The 5,301-nt window shown below is 39.1% G+C and overlaps 1 non-coding gene across 1 annotated transcript; it reads left to right on the top strand.

The window, feature by feature from the left end:
- The first annotated feature begins 382 nt into the window (after nt 1–382).
- On the top strand, nt 383–443 carry LOC116457214 (U7 small nuclear RNA). Its single transcript, XR_004244970.1, has one exon. It is a non-coding gene; the product is annotated as a U7 small nuclear RNA (small nuclear RNA).
- Nucleotides 444–5,301: the final 4,858 nt, after the last annotated feature.

Here is a 5,301-nt window from a genome sequence, read left to right as displayed (position 1 = left end):
ACCCCAAAATTTATAGGTTGAACTCCTAACCATCAGTGCCTTAGAGTGTGACTGTATATAGAGATAGGGCCTTTAAAGAGGTAATTACAGTAAAATGAGGTCCCAAGCGTGGGTTCCTAATCCAATATAACTGGTGTCTTTATAAGAAGAGATTAGGACACAGACACACACAAAGGGAAGACCACAAAGACCGAAAGAGAAGATGTCCATCTACAAGCCAAGGAGAGAGGCCTCAGAAGAAGTCAAACCTGCTGATACCTTGATTTCAGACTAGTCTCTAGAACTATGAAGAAATGAATTTCTGTTGTTTAAGCCATCCAGTCTTGTTATGGCAGCCCTAGCAAATTAATACACAGACAAACTCCAATTGAAAAATGTTCTAGAGTGTTACAGCTCTTCAGAATTTGTCTAGCAGGCTTTCCAGTTTATGCCGAAGAGCCCCTAAAAAAAGATGATAATTTTTAAAAGCTCTAGAAAATACCTGGCTATTTATACCTGACTAGTATATCTCAAAACTGTCATAGTCATGGAAAACAAGAAAAGACTGAGAAAGTATTACAGACCAAAGGAAACTAATGAGACATGATAACTAAATGTAATGCGGTATCCTGGATTGGATCCTGCAACAGAAAGAAAATACGAGTGGAGAAATACAAATAAAATCTGAAGTGTGTTCAAGAGTATGTAACTATGTTGATTTCTTAGTTTTGACAAATGTATTACGGTAAATATGATGTTAACATTAGAAAAAAAAAGTGAGTAAAGGATATATGGGAATCCTCCGCTCTATCTCTGTAAATCAAAAAATATTTCAAAATAAAAAGGTAGAGACATTTTCAGGCAAAAACAGAATTTTCAGCAGCAGAACTCGACTAAAAGAAATACCAAAGGGCATCCTTAACGCAAAAGAAAAATGGTTCCAGATGAAATATCAAAATATCGAAGGCCAGGCACCGTGGCCCATGCCTGTAATCCCAGCAGTTTGGGAGGCCGAGGTGGGTGGATCATTTGAGCCCAGGAGTTCGAGACCAGCCTGGGCAACATGGCTAAACCCCATCTCTACACAAAATACAAAAATGCCAAGCATGGTGGTGCACCTCTGTGGTCCCAGCTACTTGGGAGGTTGAGGTGGGAAGATTGCTTGAGCCCAGGAGGTTGGGGCTGCAGTGAGCCATGATTGTGCCACTGCACTCCAGCCTGGTTGACAGAGTGAGGACTGTCTCAAAAAAAAAAAAAAAAAAACCAAGATATCAACCATGCAGGATGGGATAAAGAACAATAAAAATGGTAAGTAAATATGTGGGTGAGGCCGGGCGCAGTGGCTCACACCTGTAATCCCAGCACTTTGGGCAGCCAAGGTGGGTGGGTCACTTGAGGTCAGGAGTTCGAGACCAGCCTGACCAATATGATAAAACCCCATCTCTACTAAAAATACAACAATTAGCTGGGTGTGGTAGTGGATGCCTATGGTCCCAGCTACTTGGAAGGCTGAGGCAGGAGAACTGATTGAACCTGGGAGGCGGAGGTTGCAGTGAGCTGAGATGGCACCACTGCACTCCAGCCTGGGTGACAGAGCAAGACTCCATCTAAAATATATATATATTTATGTTAAATAAATAAGTGGGTGAATCTAGATTAATATCATCTATATAAAAATTACAATAAAGTGTTGTAGGGTTTAAAATATGGAGAAAGAACATTATTGGCATTTAAGTAGAGAGGAGGTAAAGAAAGTAAAGTGTTCTAAAGGCTTTCTAATCATAGAGTGGCTCGTAGAGCTTATTAGAAGGCAGAATCTCAGAACTATCATTGAATCAGAATTTCTATTTTAACAAAATCCTCTATGATTCATATGCATATTAAGGTTTGGGAAGTATTGTTCCCAAAAGGTGTGTATCATCTGAAAAGGGAGTAAAAGAACCAATTGATATTAGATTTTTGCATATCTAGAATTTATTTTGTAGTCTCTATGGTAACCACTCAAGGAATGCTAAAAGATTGCATAATTTTCAAACACAGGGAAAGTGAAAAAGTAAAAAATAATCAGCTCAAAATAAAGCAAGGAAAGAAAGAAAAAGAAACAGAACAGGTTGAATACATAGAAACCAAATATAAGTAAGCAAATATCCATATTAGAAGACAATGATTATCCAACTAGATTTTTAAAGACAAAAACAATTACATATGCAAGATGATGTTTATATTTCCATGTAAATGTGTATAGCAATTTACAATTTATAGTTTTTCACATACACTAAGGCTGAGAAACATTAAGACTAGGTTATTAATAACCTGAAGAGCAGTGGGTTATATTAAGATCTTCTACAAAGTAACATACAAATCCCAGGATGATACCAATCTAGTAAATCACTTATACTCTTTAAAATGACCGGGTGCGGTGGCTCACGCCTGTAATCCCAACACTTTGGGAGGCCGAGGTAGGTGAATCACCTGAGGTCAGGAGTTCGAGACCAGCCTGGCCCACATGGTGAAACCCTGTCTCTACTAAAAATACAAAAAAGTATCCAGGCGTGGTGGTGGGTGCCTGTAATCTCAGCTACTCGGGAAGCTGGGGCAGGAGAATCACTTGAACCCCGGGAGGTGGAGGTTGCAGTGAGCCGAGATCATGCCATTGCACTCCAGGCTGGGTGACAAGAGCAAGACTCTTGTCTCAAAAAAAAAAAAAAAAGTCTTTAATAAAACTATGGGGAAAAAAAATTTTATTACATACTGTTTTAACCAGGAATGTATCTAAAACAAAAGGCTACAGAAATATTGAAAATTGAAAGTAAAATAATGGAAAAAGCTATAACATGCAAATACTAACAAAAAGAAAGCTGACAAATTATTAATTTTAGACAAAGTAGACTTTAAAATAAATGACATTACTAACCATGAAAAATACTACATAATGATAAAAGGTTTAATTTACCATTATCAATTATTGTATGAGAAGATATAATAATTCTAAATTTGTATACACTTAATAATATAGTTCCAAAATACATAAAGCAAAAAATGAAGAATCTAAAAGGAAGAATAGACAAATCTGCAATCATAGTGGAATTTTATGACACCTTTTAGAAACTGATAGAATATGTTAATGGAAAAAATTAGTAAAGATATAGAAATACCATGTTTAACAAACTTGACCTAATATACATTCCTAGAACACTGTACTCAATAACTGCAGAGTGAATATTCTTTTCAAGCTCGTAGGGAATATGTACCAGAATTAACTATACGTTGGTTCATAACATAAAACAAGTCACAACAAATTTCAAAGCAGTGAAATCATGCAAAGTACATCCTCTGACACAATGCACCTAAGCTAGAAATCAGTAACACAAACAAGGCTTATTTAGAAATTAAGCAATATTCTAAATAATCCATACATCATAGAAAATGTTACAATAAAAATTATAAAGTATTTTCAATGGAATGATAATGAAAATACCACACATCAAGACTTATGAGAGGCAACCAAAGTCATGCTTGTGGGAAATACAATCTTAAAAGCATGTAACAGAAAAGAAAAAAAGAGCTAAACATTTATGAGTTAAGATTTTAATCTCAAGAGTTGATAAAATAATGGAAAATATATACTGGGAAGTTTTTAAAAGAATGGAAAATAAAGGAAATTAAAGAAAACAATAATAAAGATCAGATCAGAAATTAGGAAATAGAAAATGTCTCAGTCCGTTAGAGGCTGCTATCACAATATATTATAAACTGAGTGGCTTCTGAACAACAGAAATGTATTTCTTACTGTTACAGAGGCTAAGAAGTCCAAGATCAAGGCCCTGGCAGATTCAGTGTCTGATGAAGGCCACTTCCTGGTTTATAAAAGACCATCTTCTCTCTGTATCCTCACATGGCAGAAAGGGAGGGGAATCTCTCTGGGGTCTCTTTTCTAAGGGCACTAAACCCATTCATGAGAGTTCAGCCCTAATGATCTGCTCACCTCTCAAAGGCTCCACCCCCTAATATCATCACTTTGGAGGTTAGGGGTTAGGATTTCTTTTTTTTTTTTTTTTTTTTTTGATTCAGAATCTCTCACTGTTGCCTGGGTTGGAGTGCATACACCATATTGGTGTTAGGATTCCTCACTGCTGAGCCCCAAACAGCATCTGAAAAAGCAGAGGGCGTCATTAACTCCTCTGCTTCACTACCACTCACATCTCAGCTATCAGCAAATCTCATGTCCCCCACCTCCCCCTCTCCACTCCCCACCACCTAGTCCAGGCTTCTGTCTGCTCCCCTTGGACAAGTGCAGTGTCCTCTGCATCCTCTTTGCCATCATCCCCTCATTCCAGTCCACTCCTCACTCAGTCGTGAGAATTCCTTAAGTAGACATCTTCCTCCCCTGCTTGGAACCCTTCAACGGTTCTCATCACACTGAGCATACGATTGCAACTCCTTTCCTTGACCTATAAGGCCCTGCAAGGTCTGGCCCCACTGATTTCGAGGATCAGCCTCCCTCTGGCCAGTGGGCTTCCACCCTGTGCACCTCCTTGCAGACCTGAAATACACCAGCCTTTTCTTTTCCCACCTCACACCTTCCCACATGCTGTGCCTTCTGCCCCAAATGTTCTCTTCATTTTGCGTGGCAGCTTTTTCCTTTTCCTTCAGTGTAAATGTCACCTCCTCTGAGAAGCCTTCCCTTTCCACTTCATCTAAGTAAGAACATAGTTTTGAACAAATGCCCTATATATTCACTTTAATATATATTTTTTTTTTGAGACAGAGTCTCACTCTGACACTCAGGCTGGATGGTAGTAGTGCGATCTCAGCTCACTGCAACCTCCGTCCCCCGGGTTCAAGAGATTCTCCTGCCTCAGCCTTCCAAATAGTTGGGATTAGAGGTGCCCACCACCACACCAGGCTAATTTTTGTATACTTAGTAGAGACGGGGTTTCACCATGGTGATCAGGCTGGTCTCGAACTTCAGGTGATCCCTCCGCTTCGGCCTCCCGAAGGACTGAGATTACAAGCATGAGCCACCACACCTGGCACCCACTTTAAATTATTTTATGAGTTGACCGCTTGTGTAATGTCTGGATTGGAAGCGTCTGGAAGACGGGAACCCTATTTATTCACTCTTCTGAGCACTTAGCATAGTGCCTGGCACATAGTAAGCATTCACAGTTTTGGATGGATAAATGATAATAATGGATCCCAAGGGTTGCTTTTCTTTTGGTGGTTACTGAATGAACCCAGATGTGGAGACAGGAGAGAGAGTAGGGACCAGTGACAAATAGGCGACACCTCATATTTTGAGAGTATTTTAAATTGAAAAGG

This window comes from Hylobates moloch, unplaced genomic scaffold (assembly GCF_009828535.3).
Source record: "Hylobates moloch isolate HMO894 unplaced genomic scaffold, HMol_V3 SCAFFOLD_17, whole genome shotgun sequence".
Taxonomy (NCBI): Eukaryota; Metazoa; Chordata; class Mammalia; order Primates; family Hylobatidae; genus Hylobates; species Hylobates moloch.
This window is presented reverse-complemented; position numbering and strand designations above follow the sequence as displayed.